At 45.9% G+C, this 21,636-nt stretch overlaps 1 long non-coding RNA gene across 1 annotated transcript in view; it reads right to left on the bottom strand.

Moving 5' to 3' along the window:
• The window catches only part of LOC118097724 (uncharacterized), a 45,488-nt gene extending 25,720 nt beyond the window's left edge, over positions 1 to 19,768 (bottom strand). Inside the window, exon 1 of the long non-coding RNA XR_015947147.1 lies at positions 19,467 to 19,768. This is a non-coding gene — a long non-coding RNA (uncharacterized LOC118097724). The remainder of the gene's footprint in view (positions 1 to 19,466) is intronic.
• Positions 19,769 to 21,636: the final 1,868 nt, after the last annotated feature.

A 21,636-nucleotide genomic window follows, 5' to 3' on the forward strand; every position in this document is an offset into this window, starting at 1 on the left:
ATTTCAGGGTCGTCACTTGAAAGCATTTCTAGGAGCACCAATCCCCCCCCCGAACCCTTCTGAACCAGCATGATGAATATACAGTATATTTTAGACATCTCGACCGTCCCTTGCCACATGGTCTTTTATCACCCAGCTCTTTTCACTGTTTGGAAACGTTTCTTGACATACACTTTGTTAAATACAACTGTTTTCCTTAATTGCAACACTGGAAGATGTTTGGTCCCCTCCCTCCAAAAAACCCTATTATCCTGTCCTCCACAAGTCTTCTCTAAGGGCCTGTTCTGATACAACTTTAGCCTAGTCCCTGCTGTATCTGTGTGATAGCATACTGCATCAAGGTATGTTGAATGATGGAAGCAATGAGGTTTAGGAGTACAGTGGTACCTCTACTTACGAATTTAATGCGTTCCGAACGCACATTCATAAGCCGAAAAAAATTGTAAGTCGAATCCCATAGGAATGCGTTGGGAGAAAAAAATTCGTAAGTAGAAGCAACCCTATCTAAAAATTCGTAAGTAGAAAAAATCCTATCTAAACCGCATCCAAGATGGCGGATGGAGCTCCGTTCGTAAGTAGAAACATTCGTAAGTAGAGTTATTCGTAAGTAGGGGTACCACTGTATTTTCTGCTTGGGCACCTCTTGTCCCAAGGGGGAGGGCTGCTGTCAAGAGGGAAGTCCTCGTGCATGACCCTAACCCATCTCAAACATCATGGGAAGCTTGGGAAGAGACCACACAGAAGTGGCAACTACATCATCACAGTAATATAAGAATACTCCAGAGTTCAGTTCCTTCCTCTTTGCTTTACATTTGATTTGTTCCAATCCATTTTCTTATTTATCCTTCCCCCTCTTCTAAATCTTCTTTAGCTTATTTGTATCATTCTTAAAGCGTGGAAGGGAGGGCTCCTACTTAGACCTAACCAGCACAGAAGTATCACAGGACTATTAGCTTGGCAGCTGGTCTTTTGGTTTGAAAACAACCACCACCACCACCATACGATATTTCTGTCCATGCATCTCCAAATAACACCTGCCCTAGGACCAAGCAACCCCAACTAGAGCTGCAACCTGCATGTAAACTGATTAACCATATAAGTCTCAGGTTGCAATCCTAGACATGCTTACGTATAGGATTGCACTGCTGAAATCTGCATATGGGGAAAACTATATTCCTGTAGCAAGAGGCACACTATTTTTAGATGACGTCATGAGGCATCTTCTTAGAAGACACGTTCTTCTGGTGTGTGAGCAGGACTTTGAGGCAGACATTGGGGGGCCCAGCCAGCAGAAGCAGCCTGACGGGGTCAACCAACACAACACAGCTGGCTCACCATATTTTGAAAGAAGTTGTGGGGGGGGGGTCTAAGACTATGAAGTCCAGAGTCACTGGAGAAAAGGGGGAAAGCCTATTTTAAGATGGTATTTGTCTTTTTAGCTTATTAACCTTTTTTAATAGAGAAAAACAACACACCAAACATTGAAGCTGTGGTATAAACCCAAAGGCCCCATCTAGACACCAAGGGATTCCCTCCTTTTTTATATGTATATATTTAGGACTGTTCTAGATGGCAGCTATCCCAGTCATGGTCACAGGCAAGACACAGCGCAGCAGCTGCCTCCGCTGGCAGATTAAAAGTGCCAGTTCTGACCCCCACGGGGGCACAATCCGTCTGGGAATTTGCCTGTGCAAGTTCCATTAAAATGAACAGGAGCTACAGAAGGTCTTATTTATTTACTTCACAAGTCCTGGTCCTGAAAGAGGTTCTGTGACAGAGCATTGCTGAGGCAGCACCCAAAGGGACCCTAATAAATCTGGAAGGGACACCTCTTCCCTTTTGCTGGTCCAGTCTTCTTGGTTCCTCCCAGCTCCTCTTTATCAGCCCCCGCAACATCTTAAAAGTCCCAGCTCTTCTCCAAAGCCATGCCTGACCCACACATAGCTGCCAAGTTCCGGCCTGAGAAATAAGAGACTGGAACGGAAGTAGCAGACCAGAAGTAGCGCTGCCGCCATTTTGGAACTGGGCGGAGCATGCTCAGAAGCTACTTTTGATGCTGCTCTGCCTTGTTCCAAAATGGCCGCCACACCAGAAGTCACACTGCAGCCATTTTGGAACTGGGCAAAGCAGCATCAAAAGTCGCTTCTGAGCATCGTCCGCCCAGTTCCAAAATGGCCGTCGCGCCAGAATAAACCGGGAAAAAACAAAAAAAAATCCATTTTTTTCGGCTGGGGACAGCTGGAAAAACGGGGGTTTCCCGGGGAATACGGGAGACTTGGCAGCTATGGACCCACAGGATCTCCAGCTTTTCTGCATCCTGTAATGCCAGACAATCCCTTCAACCCTCGATGCTCACACACGTTTGCTCCATCCAGGTTGGATGTCACGCTCTGCCTCTTTGTAAATGTTAGTCTAGTTACTGTCCCACCAAAAGCAATGAGTTGCAAAAGACTTGGAAGGGCAAGTTACGAATGAAATCAGCTTTGGCACAGCAATGCTTTCAGTGGCATGTCCCTTTATACTTGATATAATGTGTAGTTTTGCCCTAAGATGCTCCCAGGCTAGAGCTGCCAGGCTGCAACTTGGATGACCAGGTGGTTACCTTTAGATGCTGCAACCAAGCAGGAGTCCAGGGGGTGGTGCCTGCTCCCTCCCTTTCTTTCCAGGTTCTTTTGTTGGATCTCTTCCCCTTGCAGTTCCACAAGACAGGGAGGAAAGGTAAAGACATGCTCCCCAGGTTGCAAACTGGCAACACCAGCTGTAGAATTTGGGTGCGGCGGAATGGGAGGATAAGGCTAAGCAAAAGCACCCGCAGTGGATCCCCTTGAGTGGATCCATTGGGATGCACAGATGGAGAAATCTTCCCTCGCATCGACTCTGATTTTCTTGGATGCTCCACGCAAGTTACAGTGGTGCGTCTGGTTGGAAAGCATTTTATTTTTTTGGTTATTAACTTAACCAATGTCAAGGAAATAAACAACTATCCGACTTTTAGAAGACATCTGATGGCAGCCCTGTTTAGGGAAGTTTTTTAACGTTTGAAGTTTTATTCTGTTTTTAATGCTCTGTTGAAAGCCGCCCAGAGTGGCTGGGAAAACCCAGCCAAATGGGCGGGACAGAAATAGTAAATTATTACTATTAATTGAATTTACATCACACCTTCCCTCCCAAAGGAGACCAGGACAGTAGGGTTTGCTGGGCAAGGAGTCCAATGTTGAGGCTCTAGGTCAGGCACCCCCAAACTGCGGCCCTCCAGATGTTTTGGCCTACAACTCCCATGATCCCTAGCTAACAGGGCCAGTGGTTGGGGAAGATGGGAATTGTAGTTCAAAACATCTGGAGGGCCGAAGTTTGGGGATGCCTGCTCTAGGTAGTATTCCATCTCCCCAGCTTCTACAGCAGGCATCCCCAAACTGCGGTCCTCCAGATGTTTTGGCCTACAACTCCCATGATCCCTCGCTAAGAGGACCAGTGGCCGGGAAAGATGGGAATTGTAGTCCAAAACATCTGGAGGGCCGAAGTTTGGGGGTGCCTGCTCTACAGCCTGCACTGTCCGGCAATCCTATCTCACTCAAACTACAGCTACAGTTTACGTTGACTATGGAATCTTTGAAGGGATATTCAGAGACTGTTCCTACATATAGCAGCACAGGAAAGAAGAAGTCCCAGGAGGAAATGTGGAAGCCTGGAACTGGAGACACGAGTGCGCCATGCGAAGGACTGAGAAACCTCTGCTGAGGGAGCTTTGGGAGCAGCTTGCCAGCCCCTCTCCTCCTTGTGAGCATGGCAGGCTGGTCGGAGGGGGCCTGCTTCAGTAGTCCCCCCCCCTTCCCCAAGGCAGCAGCACACACCCAATTCAGACTGGGTCGGATTCAAAGCAGTCTCTGCTTTTGGGACTTTCAGATCTTGCACGCTCTGCTCAGTGGTAATGGATCCAGCTGGCTTACAGCTTCCCACGCTTGCCCTGGGCTGTCTAGCACACAAAAGGCGTTTTGTATTATAGTTGTATATGGGAAAAAAGGGGGTTATGGCATTACACTAAAAAAAAGAGGGGCTGAGATCAAGGACGAGACGGAGCAGGGAATTAGGAGAGGAGGGGAGCTGTAAATGGAAGAGAACGGCAGTTGTCTGCAGGACTGGAAACAAAGTTAAAGGCATAGAGGAAGTGAGCCGGTGAAATATAAATGTGGCTTGTCTACAGCTGGCCCAAGACATTTTGGTGCCTGCGGAAGAAAATTAAAATGTCAGGCCCCTCCTCTAACTAATTAATACAAGGCACAACCAGTCAGGAAAGTCTCTTGTGGGTGCCCCCCACCCCACTGAAACAAACAAACAAGAGCTGCAGCAGAGTATGTTGTCAGTAGGGAGGGGGGGGTACATTTCAGTTTTTCTCTGTTTCTCATTTTCCAATCTTCTATTCAATTCTCCAAATGTCCGCCTCAGTTTCCAATCTATTTTTTTTAAAAAACACCCTCACGAAAATTCATCAGTGCCAATTTCTCCTACCATATACCTATTTGGAGGCAACACACATTTTCGCAAAGCATTTCTCCCTAACATAACACGTTTTTGCCTGCTTTCTGTAATACGTGCGTTTTTAGCCACACTTCCCCCAAGTTCATGCATTTTTGCACACGTTATTTGGCGTGCGAACTGCAATGCAAAATTCAGAGAAGCAGGAATTTCCCCAAGAGAACTGTGTTTTAGTTCTTCTGTTGTTTCAGAAAACTGCAAATCCGGTGGATTCACCTTTAAATGTGAACCGAATTGAATTTATCCTCCTCCCGGATTGTCACTCATATTAAGTAGCGCAGATTGTTAACTCACTCACTCTCTGGTTGTGTGTGTGTCACTTGTCTTAGGCTTCCCTGCCAAGAAGCAAATAATGACCATACTAGGCTGGCCCTCTAGAAGCGAGTCTGGTGCTGAAGGGTTTGATGGCCATTCCTCACTCACTGAAGTGTCCAATGCGCATTATGCGCATTATGTCCATTATTTAAAAGTGTATTTTTTTGTAATGCTTTTGATATTTTGCAATTTAAAAATGTCTAAAGCTACTCTTGGGATATGGATACAAGGTTTCCCCCCACTTCCTTTAATAAGCATCTGAGTCGCTAAAGGGATTGTCTGAACATCTTGGAACTATGCTTCCTTCTCTATCAATCCACATGTGGTATACACTAGCAAACTCTTTATTCTCAGAAGGGAAAAGTGTGTGTGTGTGTGTGTGTGTGTGTGTGTGTGTGTGTGTTTAAAGAGGAACAAATTGGAACAATCACCACCCCCACTGAGAGTGTCGGGTCGGCCTCCTTTTCAGATTAGGTATTTGATTTAATTAATTGTTAGAACTGTGTATGTATGACTTTATTATAGATACATTTATAGAACTAAACAGCTCACAGTGGCATGGGCGGTTTTTCAGTTTGGACAAATGAAGTTGTGCTCCAGTGTTATTATTCTTAATATTAGTAGGATTAAGGCAATTTATACCCTGCCTTTTACTCTGACGGGACTCAAGGTGGCTAAGACGGCCACTAAAATAATAGAAAAACCAATCATTAAAATGCATTAACAGAATTAAAATTATGTACATATATAAAATCTGTTTAAAACAGAGAAAAAAATTACAATAAAAAACCAGCACGACACCAACCCTTTCATTATAAAGCAGTCAATTCCCAATAACCTGTTAGAATAAGAAGCTCTTCACTGGCCAGTGGAGGACAACAAAGAGGGAGCCAGTCTAACTTCTCTAGGGAGGGACTTCCAAAGCTTGGGAGCAGCCACCGAGTAGGTCGTCTCCTGGAGAGAGGGTGGCAGGACTGAGAAGGGCCTCAAGAACCGGGCAGTTTCAAAGAAGAGAATACGCTCTTTCAAATAGATTGGATGTAAGCCATGCAGGGCTTTATAGCTCATAACCAGCCCTTTGAATTGTGTCTGGAAACATACTGGTAGCTAGTGGAGCTGTTTTAACTAGGGTTGCCATATTTCAAAATGTGGAAATCCGGACACAAAAGTTGGTGAAATCTCAACAGCAGCAACAACAAAAGTTTTTGAGCTATTTTTAATGGAAATCGTCAAAATCTACACTACCAACATGGGCTGCCGTACGTCCGGATTTCCCCAGACATTTCAGCGATTTCTGCCCAGACACTGCCATCTTTTAAAAATGTTACATTAATTACTCTTCTCCAGACAGATTGCACGGCTAGGGGAAAACCTCACAGAAACATGTCCCAACACATACATTTAGGAATATTTGGACTTGCTTTGTCCAGGCTGCTGGCAAGACTTTCTCAATCAACTCCCTCTCCCTCTCTGCCCACAGAGAGTGCTCTCTCTTTAAAGTCCTTAAGTGAGCCCCTGCTCACTGGCTTCCATCACATTCATTCTAGAAACACATTTGGAAACCCTTTGTAAAAGCCTTACTACACCCAACGCTGTGAAATGGTTTAAGCCTTAAACCAATCCACAAGATTGTGCACATGCAACAACCACAGCGGCCAGAGCCCTGCAGTTAATACAACATTTCTGCCTGCGACACCTTTTACGCCAGAAGAAGCAAAGCTCTTTTCAGCATTGGAAGGTTTTAATTACAAAAATTCAGGGGCTGGCCTAGTAACTGAATGCAGACTGGGGAAATATCACAGCCCAGAACAGATACGTGTTAAATTCACATCAATCCAAGCAAGGGAACTAGAGCTGGGGTGTCTTGATTTATTTTCTATTGCTCCTGACTGCAAGCCAGTCTGAGATGGAGAGAGAAGGCCAAAACAACTGTATTGCTCTCCAATAATTTGTTCTCTCTCTCTCTCTCTCTCTCTCTCTCTCTCTCTCTCTCTCTCTCTCTCTCTCTCTCTCTTGCACCAACCCATCAAGACAACCCATTGTGGGATGGCCTAGCTACACACACTGGACTGGGCAACAGTCAGATTCTGACCTTGGCCCATTTGCACATAGCGTTAAACTAACCCAAGTCATGGTTTTGTGGTGCGGTTCTCAAGGGTGGTGCGGCAGGAGAGGATGGCGAGTTTTGTGGGAAGATTCAAAGACAAAGAAACGTCTAAACATTTCAGTGTAGTATATTATAGTATAAATTGTTGTTGTTGTTTACAGATAAAAGGTAAAGGTAAAGGGGCCCCTGACCATCAGGTCCAGTCGTGTCTGACTCTCGGGTTGCGGCGCTCATCTCGCTCTATAGGCCGAGGGAGCCGGCGTTTGTCCGCAGACAGCTTCTGGGTCATGTGGCCAGCATGACAAAGCTGCTTCTGGCGAACCAGAGCAGCGCACGGAAACGCCGTTTACCTTCCCGCCAGAGCGGTCCCTATTTATCTACTTGCACTTTTTTGATGTGCTTTCGAACTGCTAGGTGGGCAGGAGCTGGGACCGAGCAACGGGAGCTCACCCCGTTGCAGGGATTCGAACCGCCGACCTCCTGATCAGCAAGCCCTAGGCTCTGTGGTTCAACCCACAGTGCCACCTGGGTCCCTGTGTTTACAGATACCTTTTCAAAATGACAGCAAGAGCATCTAGTGATACTGAGGACAATCCTAGTTGAGATCCAGAATCACCATTCAAACAGAGTGCTGGAGAAGACTCATTTATAATTATATTTTAGGAATGATTCATGTTCTTATGTAGCTGTGTTGTTTTTTTACACTTTCTGGATGTCACATTACATATTACAAAGTACTGTAGTTGTGTTCTATGTTATAATTCAAGCACTGCTAGAAGTTGTTTCTTTTTGTTTTCCAATGTATTTCTTCTTCTTCATCATCATCATAATCATCATCATCAACCAGTGTGGTGCGAGCAAATTTTTATTCTGAAAGTGTGACCCAGAGAAGAAGTTTGGGAACCATTGGCTTAGTGTGAACACACTGGCTCCCAAAGTCAGCACACCATGGCAGCTAAGCCGGACTTTGACTTAGCATGTTGTCCAAATCAGGGATAATAGGGGTTCTATGGTTTAGGTTGTAGTTAAGGTGGACAGATCTTTAACCGTAACCCCAGGTTTGGATAGTGCAGGGGTCCCCAGACTTTCTGCGCGGCGGGCCAGTGCCCGCCGCGCCGGCCGCGCGGTGGGCCGGAGGGCAGGGGAGTGCGCGCGCAGCGGGCCGGAGGGCGGGGGAGTGCGCGCCCGTGCGCATGCGCACACGCACATGGGCGGGAAAAAATCGCCAAAAATCGCTTGTGCGCATGCGTATGGGCCTCCCCCGACCCGGAAGTGCACCAGAAATGACCTCTTCCGGGTCGGGAGAGGCCCATACGCATGCGCACAAAGGATTTTCGGCGATTTTTTGCCGATTTTTTAGATCGTCGCTGCGCCGCGCGCCGTGAGAGCGGGCGGTGGCAGCGGGCGGCGGGAGTCGTCGCGGGCCGGATTGGAAGGCCGATTGGGCCGCATCCGGCCCGGGGGCCGTAGTTTGGGGACCCCTGGGATAGTGTGTAGTGTGCCAACTGCACAGTCAATATGCTTCATTTCAGATCTGTCACCTTAATTCTACAAACTGCATGCGTGATAGGATGATCAGCCTTGCCGATTGTTCCTGGTTATTTTAAATACATTTGAGTTGCTTTTTTATATATATATAAAAAGTGACACACCACAAAGCTGGAGTATGCCAAGTGAGAATCAGATGTGTGATTCTTATGCATAGTTCCATGGGTCCTCCCACTCTAGGACCTGGGAGCTGAAAACAATGCTACCCAATTCCTGCCAGCCTCCCAAAGTCTCTGGAAAGGATGACTAGGGAGAAAGGTTTCATCCCAATCAGAAGTGCAAACAGCTAGTAGCAATGCCCTTGCATGTACCTGGCTGCAATGAATGGCGATTGCACAAAAGGGCAAGCAATGAGGTGAAGATGGGGGGAGGGGCACTTCAGGAGGGCGCTGAATAGGGATGGACAACTATGTCCTTTTCAGTTTCCAATCAGTTTCCCAATCTCAAATTCAGCTGTTCACATTTCCACAGTTGTTGGCAATTTTAAAAAATCCTCATGAAAATTCCTCAACATTTTAGTACATTCCCCCCCCTAACATACACCACTTTCGTATGCAATTTTGACAGCTGTACATCATTTTGCAGCAACTTCCCCAGGTGCCTTTTACTTTTATTTTCAGCAATACATGCATTTTTATGCATTTTATGCATATTCGTACATATTTGGGAGAACTGCAGTACAAAATTCACAGGCAGACACATTCATACGGGTTCACAAAGTGTGAATTAGGTGGTCTCTAATTTAAATGAAAACAGAAACGATTCCTGCCCCATCCCTAGCCCTGAACCACAAGGTGAATGCTGCTGCTTAGTGACCTGGCTGGAGATCTGATTCCTGCTACAAGTTCGGCACACACTTCTAGAACCTGGCTGTACAGTTGAAAAGCCACTGATAAGTTTCCCGCAAATACTTTCCCTGCCCAACTCTAGCTTTTGCCACTGCTAGGTAAAGGTAAAGGGACCCCTGACCATTAGGTCCAGTCGTGACCGACTCTGGGGTTGCGCGCTCATCTCGCATTATTGGCCAAGGGAGCCGGCGTACAGCTTCCAGGTCATGTGGCCAGCATGACAAAGCCGCTTCTGGCAAACCAGAGCAGCACATGGAAACGCCGTTTACCTTCCCGCTGTAGCGGTTCCTATTTATCTACTTGCATTTTGACGTGCTTTCGAACTGCTAGGTTGGCAGGAGCTGGGACCAAGCAACGGGAGCTCACCCCGTCACAGGGATTCGAACCGCCGACCTTCTGATCAGCAAGCTCTAGGCTTAGTGGTTTAACCCACAGCGCCACCTGGTACATTTGCTTAAAAGCGGGTGGTGCTGTGGTCTAAACCACTGAGCCTCTTGGGCTTGCTGGTCGGAAGGCCGGCGGTTCGAATCCCCGCAACAGGGTGAGCTCCCGTTGCTCGGTCCCAGCTCCTGCCAACCTAGCAGTTCGAAAGCACGTCAAAATGCAAGTAGATAAATAGGGACTGCTCCGGTGGGAAGGTAAACAGCATTTCCGTGTGCTGCTCTGGTTTTGCCAGAAGCGGCTTAGTCATGCTGGCCACATGACCCAGAAAAACTGTGGACAAACGCCAGCTCCCTCAGCCTGTAAAGCAAGATTATCTCCGCAACCCCAGAGTCTTTAGCAACTGGACTTAACTTTCAGGGGTCCTTTACCTTTACCTTTTTACTTCCGAGACCCACGGGCACAAACAGCTTATCAAAATGGAGGCTTCCACATATGCAAAGGGCATGTGAATTTGCCTGTTTCCGTACGCCACACTCTCCAGTTAGCGCAGAGGCTTTTGTCAGTGTCAATTCTTCCTGTGCCTAGCATCCGAGGGTCAAAATAAGATCTAACAGCGACAGCAGCCATGTAAATGCCATACCCTCCAACATTTCTCCCCTTCCAAAATGATAATTTCACTATTTATACCCCACACATCTTTCTTGGGTTGCCTCAGGCACTCTGGGCAGCTTCCAACATATATAAAAACACCATAAAACGTTAAAAAAACCACCCTTCCCTATACAGGATTGCCTTCAGACGGCTCAGGGGGTCGGTTAACACCATACCCTCCAACATTTCTCCATTGAAAATAAGGACAGGCTAAGGAAAAGTGGGATCAAATCAGAAACCAGGACGGCTTCTCTAAATCAGGGGCGTCCCTGGAAAATAGGGGCACTTGGAGGGTCTGAAATGCACCTGTCCAGTTAATCTACTAAGTGAGGGGGTGGCATCTAATTTTTACAGCACAGGACATGTGTGGGAGAAGCGGAGTGAAACGACTCATCTTCAAATCCCATGTTCTTTCCCATTGGATACTTTTCTTTCTTTCCTGCCTCATACGCCGTCACCAACACCACAGAGAGACACTTTATGAGCCGATACATAAGAAAGCCATTGTGGTGACGACTGCTGTCACCTTTTGGCATTTGACTACAGTGAAGAAAACTGACCAATCGCCATGTTCACCCGAAACCAGCTTTTAAACTGATTACTCCCCAATTTCAGGCTATGCAGTGAATTGAGAGAACAGAGAGATAGGAGGCTGCGGATGAGCTATATATCACCAAAGCAGAGACTATTTCTTATATTTCTTGAGCTGGGGTATTGGGGTGAGGGATTGTTGCTGTTGGGTTTTTTTGGTATCTTTATTTTAGATCTTGTTGGGATTTATGTGGAAATTGTTCAGTTTGGTTGTGCATTTTTAAATGTTTCATTTATTGTTTGTAACTACTTTCACTATGTTGTAGCTATGCTATTCTTCTTGTGCTGTAAGCCGCCTTGAACATGGTTTGAAGTGTGGAAAGACGGCACACAAATAAAATTATGTGTGCATGTATAAAGGATAATGCTTACTAGGAAAATCACATCTTTTTCTTGAAAGAGCACAACCATCTACAGGACTCACAAACAGCCACCCACTTTTAGAAGAAATTCATTGACAGCAGGTCAGCATTTTAAACCCCTTCTTCCATTTAAATGCAATGCCTTCTGTTTTACAGTTTGGGAACAAACCATATTTTCTTCTTGCTTTCCTTCTCCCCCACATTTTTCTCCTAGACTGTCACCTGACCCATGGTTATGCAGTGGTTGAGGGTGTTGTTTTTCACCCTAGGACAGTTATGAAAGCTCAGACAAACTTCAACATGTGCTTCCACTGGCTTCCTCCTGCTTCAAGCCACACTTTGCAGGTTTTCCAGGCTATAGTGAGTCACCGCCCTCATGTTGGAGCATTTATTTGCTAGATCCGTCTGCCGCATCGCCCAAGGAACCAACTCATTGTTTTTCACTTTCACCACAAAACTGCCATAAAATGCCCGAATTCCCCCATGAACTTGACCTCTTGATTTCTTCAAGCGGTCAATCTCGCATGGCGCACTTGCACGCTTGCGCACATTCAGCCGAATCCAGCCCCTGCTTTGAATCATTCGAGAAATAAATAATTGTAGTCGCTCACACACAAGACACGCCATTTTAGGTGGGGCTTCTAAGACATAGCTGCTGAAATGGCAGGAACTAAACGTGCTTTCATTATAATGCTTAATGAGGCTCGCATACACAAGCTCTTCTTGCTTCCAAATATTATGGAACTATTAAAAAAAAAACCCTTTTAATTTTATAACCTACATTCTTTTTCATTTTTGTCCATTTCAGTTTTTGGGGTTTTTTTTGGATGTGTCTTACAGCTTTTGGGTTTTACATCTTCAGACATTTCTTCACAAGTCAGAAGTAGCCTCATTATTGAAAAGAAGGAAGGATGGAACCCTGGCTCTTAGTCCCTCTTGCCAACGTTTATCTCAAGTATTATCTTTAATGTTCTCCTTTCACAAACAGGGCAAGGCAGAGAAAACTACTGACATGATCAAAAAGAAGGCCGAAAATGTCTCGAATGATTCATTTCTGAATTTCCTGTGCTATTCTGAATCTTGAAAAGCCACCTGAAATTGGGTCTGGCAACCGTAAGGACAGACCTTATTTTAGACGTAGCAACCAGTGAAGCACCAAGCATGCGGGGGCAAGAGACTGGAAGCCATAAATCACCCCCAAAGCAGATTCAGGGACATTGAGAAGAGGGAGGAACCGATCTGTCAGTTCTCATTCCGCTACTCCCTTCTCCAATCTTAAATTCCTTCCTCCAAATCAGTTTGTGAGTTAGTTGCTGTTGTTTTTAAAGTCCTAATGAAACTGCATTAGCATTTAATGTGGATTTCTTTTATGGACACTTTCCCCTAGTTTATTGATTAAATGGATGAAGAACTGCACAGCAAAATCTGGAGGCGAGAGAAGGGTTGGTTGTGCTTCAGTTCCTGCGTTGTTTTTTGAAAGTGCAAATTATTCAGCCCGCACCCCTAACTACGAGTGGCGTTTACTAGAGCTGGGCACTAAAACTCACAACCAAGGGTGCAGAGAGCCAGCTTTGTATACTAAATAGAACTGGCTGGTCCTGTGCACATGGACAGATGCCATTATGCCATCAAGCCCAGTACTGTCTGTTCTGACTGGCAGCTATTATTCTTTAGGGGTCTTTCCAGCCTTGCTGCCTGAGATCCTTTCAGCTGGAGCCAGCGGGGGGGGGGTGAGCCCCAGGGCGTTCTGCACACAAAGCCTGCACTCGACTGATATGCTACAACCCCTCTCTAAACCCCTAACAGCTGTATGAGCAGCACCACGTGCTTGTCTGAGGTGTTCAGGGCCACACAATTGGGATCTCCCAAACGAGAGCTGTTTGCTCATCCCCACATTTTCCCAATCTTTAGTAGGGTTGCCAGACTCAATAGAGGACAGGACTTCTGTGCCTTTCATTGCCCTGCTCTCTTTTGAGTCTGGAAACCTTAAAGAGAAACCAGCAGACCCTTTGTTTAATTTCCATGCAAAGGGTCTGCTGGTTTCTCTTTAAGGTTTCCAGACTCAAAAGAGAGCAGGGCAATTAAAGGCACAGAAGTCCTGTCCTCTATTGAGTCTGGCAACCCTAATCTTTACCCAAACTCTCTCTGGGACTTCCCTGTATTTCTAATAGCCTGGTTGGTGGCTGTGAGGTGTCCAGCTTTGGGGGTCGGGGTGGGGGTGCACACGCTTGGGCAATCGGCAAATGCTGGGATGAATGGGAAACCAGAAAAGGACATTTTTTTTGACATTTTTTTAGCAGATGAGACGATCACCCTCTTCAAGTTACAATCCCCGCTGAGCCCAAAAGGGACTCGGCAAGGGACAAGCGAGTCAATGATTTGTGCTTCCCTTTGCCTATTTTTATTTTGCATTTATCTTAAAATATCTATGTGCCGCTGCTCCGAGGAAAGCCTCACAAAGTGACTTAACAACAATAAAAACCGTAAGTATATTTTTAAAAATGGTATTACTAAAACCAACAAATAAACAAAATTCGTGAAAATAAAAACAGATTCAAAACTCCGATAACCTCCATCATTTTTCAACAAGCAGATATCAGCTAAGATGGTGGCGGCTATCTTACACCCTCCCCCCAAAAAAACAACCCCACAAATCTGTGCCAGCAGCAATGTACAACAGTAAGCAAAGACACACAGAGCTCAGCACAAAGAAGGTCTTCCCACCATTCTTCCCACCCTTTCCTGGACTTCTGAAGATCCCTTAAAGATTTTGCCCAGATTTTGGCTGAATGCAGTCATTAAGTAGTAGAAAAGGGAAGGAATTTGCTCTACCATTGCTAACAAAATGATGGGTGTTAGGGAGAGAGGGTCTTGTCGAAACTGACTTGGGAAGGGGGTGAGGATCCACCAACATAAATTTTCCTCAAAAGAAAAGCAGCAAAACTCGACACTTGCCTTTGGACCACATCAACAACGCCGAGAGTTGGGTATTGTCCCCTGGGCAGCCCAGGACCTCCATACACACTGCCGTTTGACTGCATCTCCGGAGGCGCACTCCATTGTCTCTTGAGACAGATGGATGCCAACATGGAGAGCCACACCTCTGGTGCTGCTGTAGACTTGAGCATGGCTTCGGTGGGGCGCTGCTAGTTTTTGCCCACCCCGAGCCCTTGGGCTGTGAACCTTACATGGGCAAGTCTGCGTCTATAGCGTGTTGTATAACACCCGTTCTCAATGATATTATGCAAAGCAGGAATTAACTGGGAGTAGGGAGGGGGAAACAGCCATCGAAGGCAGGGCCGTGGTGATTCATTCATGCTCTCGCTGAGTGCCAAAGCCAGTGGAAAATACCAGATCTGCCACACCCAAGGTCTGCATAGAGACCACTAGGCCACTTCATATGCACAAGGACAAGCGAAAGCGTTTAAGTGCCTGGAACAAAAAAATCCAAATCCAAAAAAATCCCTTCCCACGAACTGACAATGGGGTAGAAACCATGGCGGAGTTCTCCTTCCCAAGCCCCACTGGAGTGAACTGCTGTGCTCTTGCCCAGCTGCGGTCTACTTCTATGGAGCTTGCAAGAAATTTTCCCTGTGGTTTATTTTCCCACTGAAACCTGCCTCCCAGCCTGCCCTGATTTTGAAACCTCATTTTGCCTATTGCCTATACTGTACTACCTCTGCAACCCAAGGCTGGCCAGTTGCAGGAACCGGCCTGTACATCTGTGAATGCTCAGTTAATCCTGGCGTCTCTGCAATGGCCCATCTCTGCCATGGATAAGGGCCGTTGAAAGATTCTCTACAGTCATCGAGTACTACTTGGGTCACGCATGTACAGCTCTCCTCCACTAGCTTCCTTCTTTGCACCCATGCCTGGTTTTCCCCTCTCTGATTGGCATGCCCAATTTGAAGATTTTAGCAATAAGACAGACACATAAGCTGGGCAGTGGTATATTAAAAGCACCAATTGTCAGCCTACTGGATCAACTTTCCAACACGATCTGAAGGTCTATGCAGGGGTTCCTTTGTCCCCCTTCACACAGAGAGGCCCTGGTTCTAAATATGAAGCACCCGTGTCAAAAAGCAGTCTACACACACACACACACAGCCCATCTAACGGACTGCAGAGAAAGGTTATGGCCGGAGGAGAGGGTCAGAGGAAGAAATGCAGACAAATGCGGGCAAATGATCTTGGTACGCTGACCTATATGTTATTAATGGTGCCAGTCGCTGTGGTATCTCAAGGTAACACCCTAGCTTCCAGAGCAAATAGGTGAATGAGTAGCTTATCTTGCAAACACCTCCCAGGCATCAAGAGAAGAGGGGATACGTTGGAGAGGTTAGGAGCAGGGCAAAGGGAAGGGGAATTATTGGGAGGAAAGGCATATTCTCAAGTCCATGTTTTTCTTGTAATATTCAATACCATATAAGGTATTTAGGGTGGCATCAAACAGATGACAGAAATGCTGTCCCACTATGGTTCCACATGGTGTCTGGAATCAAACATCATCAACAACAACGGCACCACAACGCACACAAGCCGTTCCGCCATGTGCAACACACCCATACATGGTGATTCCGCAACAGCCGCGGCCTGGGTTCTCGACGTACATGCTTGTTTCGACACTTTGATGTTAGCAAGCAGGGCGGGACGTGAAAATTCTGTTCCCAAGAGCAGAAACAATTTGGGGTGGCAAACGCGAGCCCTTTGCCAGCAGGGGCCGGACTTCCATCCTTCGGCATGACAATGTGGTCGGTACCCTTGTATGGGGGCTGTCCAGTCATTAAAAGAATTTGTAGATGACTGTTTATTTGTCATTTAAAACCAATCGATTCAGTAAATTCAAATCAACTTGTATTTTAATAAAATCTTCCTTTGGGGATTTTGAAGGAATTGTGACATAATTTACAATGTAATCAACCAGACAAAGACCAATTTTTTTATGCCCTATTACATTAATACACCAGAATCAAAATCTCAAAAACATTATTCTGAAATCTTTTTAATCAGTTTAAAATTGTGAACAATGTCATTTTAAATATAATTGCTGTAATTTCCCACCACTCCGAACCTATATATAGTAATTTTTCATCTCTTTGTACAGTTTGCAATGTATTTATTTGTCCAAGCTGTAGTGTAAAACTTGAAAAATAAAAAGTGTGGGGCTTTTTGGGGGGGGAGAATTGCCAATAATCCTTTGCCCCGCCAATTAAAATTTGACCCTCACCAATGTAAATTGTCCTCCACCAGTTAATTGACAAAAGCTCAAGCTGACGGGGAAGCTACCAATTAACCTGAGCAAAGCTTGCAGCCCTGCCTTGCATTCATTGGCTAGCAATTGTTCCTCTAGCCTGAAACTTTGAGGATATGCCGCTTTAGAATTATACGGGTGTCGCGTTTGCCACAGCATTGCACTGGAGTTTAACACTATATAAAATGCAAAAAGAACTTTGCATAGTGCCTTGTGGGTATGGGCACTTGAAAATAAATGGACGAATCAATAAGTAAGTAATTGTTGGCAATAGTAAGAATAATAGTGCTACACTTTACTTGTTAACCATCAGGGGAAAGGAATGGGCAACCAGGGGGCAAACACTTATCCCCCTCCCTTCCTCCTTTTATAAAGTGTTGTGCCTTGAGAGAGGAACGGCACCTCTTGTGTTGATGCCTGAATCCTTACCCTCTTGCAAAAGAGAAGGCCCTTCACATATACTGTCCATTAATAATTCCCCCATGATCGGAAAACTCAAGAGACATTAAACACATGCAGCTCAGAAGACAAGGATCCGGCCGGTCACAATGTTGTGTTATTCGATTAGCAGTGGTGATGGGAGGAGGGCCGATCAATTGGAAAAGGGACGGCATGGCAGGTGTCCCCACTGCTAAAATCCGCTTCCTCGCTTCAGCCTCCATCGAAGTACATCATGCTCACATCCTGACATGCTCACAAGTTTCCACAAGGGCTTGTAGGGTTTCACCTATTCCTTTCCCCCTCTTTTAGGAGGGGAATCCTAGATTTCTTCCATATTCCAACCTGGCTGTAGCTTCTACCTCTGAAACTAGACTCCCTAGGAATGTGAATTAGCGGTAAGAAGTGACCCGAGCGGCCAGGAATCATCTCCAAGATGCTTAGGGCCAGAACGCATGTGACGCAGTAAGAGCCATGAATGGATGTCCCGCCATCGTTTTAAAGCTCACAATTTAAAACGTACTTGTATATATATATTTGCCTAGGGATGCTAGCCCAGAGGGAAAGGGTTAAACAGCCCTCCCCTCCAGTACAGCTACTCTACCCCAAACTGAATTTGTGCAAAGGAAGGCTTTTTTATATAAAGGAAGGCAGCTTTTATATAAATAAGAGAGAGAGGGGTAATGAAATAATCTTAAACGGAACAAATGGAGTCTTTCAATGAGGCAAGTGGGGGGTGGCAGAAAGATCTGATACACATCTGTCTCCCAATGGGGCACACTTTCCCCTACGCAAGCCTGATGGGAAGTCATTTTGCTCAAGCTTGCAATTCCTCCCTCCAGGCACCAAATGTCTTTGGCCACCCTTAATAGTGAAAAGTTGGGGGATCCTCGTTATGTGACTAACTGCAGACCAAAACGAAAGGAAGAAAAGCGTCGATATATAAACTCGCCATTCTGTGAAACTTCTCTGCCTGTCCCCGGGCAAACACCAGCAATGCCACAAGTCTACTATCAACAAGCATGTCTGGGCTTCAAGAATGGAAAATATGAAAGGGAGTGGCCCTGAAATTTGCAAAGGAACGTCCGTCCCGGCAGAAGCGATTTCACGCGGAAAATGGAGAAGTAAAATCTACAAGGGAAAGAATGAATCATTCCCCCCCGATGTGTGTGAGCCAGGCAGAGTGTGCTACTGGTGCCATTTTGAGGGTACCACTGACGAGGAAGTGTCCCCACCCAAAAATGATGTCTCATCATGTTCCAGTTGTCCTTATATAACTTAGCTGTGGGCGGTTATACAACCTCAAAGGAGACTCAACAGAGGGGGAAGCCACTCAACATTCCCAGCCAAAGTTATGTCTCTCTCTCTCTCTCTTTTGTCTTTGTTTGCCAGATTCATCAAGAATTGTTTACCTGCACCCTGCTGCTTGTGTGGGGACGCTCTTCATTTCAACCCGAATGAAGTTGTCTCAACATACCACAATTCCCCACATCTCATACACATACGCACGGGAAAGGAGCTTATCACGGAGACAAGGACCATGCGCGTCTGGGAACTAGCATGTTCCAGGAGAAGGTCTGTCCTCTCAAGCGGTGTCTGGAACGTCCGCATCAACCCCCCCACTGTATTTTGCCACGCCGGGTTAAGGGGAAATTGTACCGTATCAATCATATCATCAATGCAGATTTCCGCCCAGGCAGAATCTTCCTGCAGGACGAACATTCTGCTGCATGCCTTCTCTGGACAGGCACTTACAAAAGCCTTACAAAAGCCAGAGCACACTTGGAAGTGGCCAGAAAGGCCTGCTGTAAAAAGGGGCAGGTGCCTTCTGCCTATACCAGCTGTACTTGCTATTGACAATGTGGGGTTAAGCAAATTCACGTATGCGCCTAGCAGAGGAAACTTGCACTTGCTAAAGTCTTTCTTCCTGAAGGGGCTTCTGTTAGGATTTAAAGATCAAGAATGCAGTTTAACCAACTTTCTTTCTTTCTTTCTTTCTTTCTTTCTTTCTTTCTTTCTTTCTTTCTTTCTTTCTTTCTTTCTTTCTCCCTAGTGAAACACTTCAAGGGGATTTGGGGTGTGTCAGGCATGGTTCTCAACTACGCCAGTCCACGGTCAAAGGAAGACCCCAGAACTGTGATAAACTCCCGCTTTTCACCAGCAGCAAGTCCTAAACGTGGCCCCCAGTAGAAGAATTCCCCCACCGTATTTTCCCCGAGCTGCCTTCTGAATTACAGTTTTTAAAGAAAGTGAATGAGATTTATGACGCAAATCCCCTTCATTATGAAACCAAACACCATCCAAGAACATTTTGCCGCCGTGGGGAGCAATTTCTAGATGACACACAACACATGCTGAAATACTTTTTTTAAAAAAATTGTAGCTGAAGAGCCAGTTTGCAAGACACAGAGAAAAACCACAAAAAAGTTAGCGCTTACCTAGCAATCTGAATGTTCCTGGTAGGAAGGTCCCAGTTGCTGTATAATTCCTCCTTGAAAGAGAGAGAGAGAGAAAAAGGGCAAGAAGATAAGAGAGAGGGAGAGGGAGAGAGGGAGAGAGAGAGTATCTAGCTGCCAAGAGTCTGAGCTGGGAACTTACCACCGAAAGTCACTGACTTTTAGTCAAAGAAGGGAAATCCTTTTTAAAACCTTAGCCCCTCCCAGGCCAGTTATTGTGAGGGCAGACAGATGAGACAGGACGTAGGAGGGGCCTCTTTACTGTAATGTGTGTGTGGAATAGGAATAACACCCTTTCATGTCTGCAAACTGGCAGCCAACATTCCTGCTTCATGGTATTTGGGGCTGAGGCCGTCGGTATTTAGGGAGTCAAAATGATTCTGGGTTTCAAGGGGAGGGGGAAATCAAGGTTATTCTAGGACACACGGAGACTTGCCGGTCTCTAGGGTGGACTGCTGGAACGTAGCATATGCTGTTTGGAGCTGGATTCTCATCCCAAAACGACTGGGTGCCGACTGTATTGTTTTCTCTTTTCCACCGTGTTTCCTTTTGAAACCCAGAAAGGATCGTTTTTGACCTGGGACAGAAATGCAATTTTGCGTATCCTGTCTTTCAGGCCTGGTTCTCACAGAGGCCGTCGATCTGGGCCTGGCCTGCACTTTTGGCTGCCATTGGGGGTTCACATGCCTCAAATGGTTTCACTGTTCAAAAAATTGTCTGCATGTACAAAATTTGATGTGAGAGGAAACGGTTCACTTCTAGCCTAACCTCCTCCCTGACATGTTAGTTCTCCATGTGCAAGGACTGTGTGTGTCAATACAAAAATAATTCTGCCATCTGGACAATCTAAAGGGAATAAAGATTAGCTACTGGTTTACCATTTCTGTGAGAACCAGGTCTCAGCCACTTCTGGGACCAATGAACCCTACATATGATTGGTGCGTCCTGAGAAATGTGTGTTTAATATGCCTTGCTTGCTTGTCCTGAGGAACTCTGCGAGTAGATTGTCAAAAAGTTAAGTTTTCCAGTTTTTGACTTTACTTGGTCTGATTGTTTTCTAATGACGGTTAAAGACATTTTCCAGCCCATACTGAATTCCTACCAGAGCCTCAGTATTGTGTAGATAAGGAAGGCTAGAGGTAACCAAGACATGCTTCCCCTGGTATGGTCCAGTGTAGCAAGACTAATTTGCTCCCCAGGACTCAGCAGCTGCAATATGAACAAAACCAGTTCATATTTCGTGGAATTTACTGCTCTTCTGGGTCATCAAGATGCAAAGTTAAGGATTGGCGCTAATTATGGGTGCAGCCCCACCTCTGAGTCATTTCAAAGAAGCTTGCGCAGAACCAGTTCTTACTGGATTATGTGCTCCCTTGGTTGTACGTATTTTGGCTGTTCAGAGAGTCAATCCAAAGAGCCGCCTTTGGTTGAAGCCATCTGGCATGTACTTTTGGGGTTGGGTACAGACAAGAGGATGTAGAGCTGAAACAAGTTCAGGTTCATGAGTCAGATACGGATCTTCGTGAACAATCTTTTCTGCCTTTGACCCTGAGAGCTCTGTTGTGTTGCTTCAGAATCAGTTTGTAGGGCCCACAGCTTGGAGGCAGCACCCCTAGTTTCGTTCCAAGACATCAGTAGCAAGTCTGAGAAAAGTTGTGAACTGCTGTTTCCTTGTGGTCGTTACCAAATGAAACCGTCACAAATTGATAGTTTTTGACAAAGTTGTGAGTCTTGCATCCCAGTATCCCTCGTGTCAGGAATTTCAAAGGTCTCCCAGGGTCTGGCAAGCTGTGATTGTGACAAATTCACAGCGCCTCTTCCCATATTTCAAGGGTCATCGCCAAGAACCTTCTGATCTCCACCCGGAGCCCAAACTCAGCTGCAAAAGGGAAGGAAGTTTAAAATGAAAATGAGAAAATAATATTCCAGTCAATTCTCAGCTCCACAGCCTTCTCTTACAGTGTTGAGAGGCAAAATCCATGCCACAAGACATGCTCGACTCCAGCTTGTGGTCCTCTTCCAGAAGAAAGGTTACTAGCATGTAACAACCACTATGGAATCTCCCTGCTGAGTACTGTGGGGAAAGCCTTAACCCATGTAGTTCTCAACAGATTACATTCACTCGCTGACAGGGTCTATCCTGAGTCACCAG

The sequence above is a fragment of the Zootoca vivipara genome, chromosome 15 (genome assembly GCF_965207765.1).
Source record: "Zootoca vivipara chromosome 15, rZooViv2.hap1.1, whole genome shotgun sequence".
Taxonomy (NCBI): domain Eukaryota; kingdom Metazoa; phylum Chordata; class Lepidosauria; order Squamata; family Lacertidae; genus Zootoca; species Zootoca vivipara.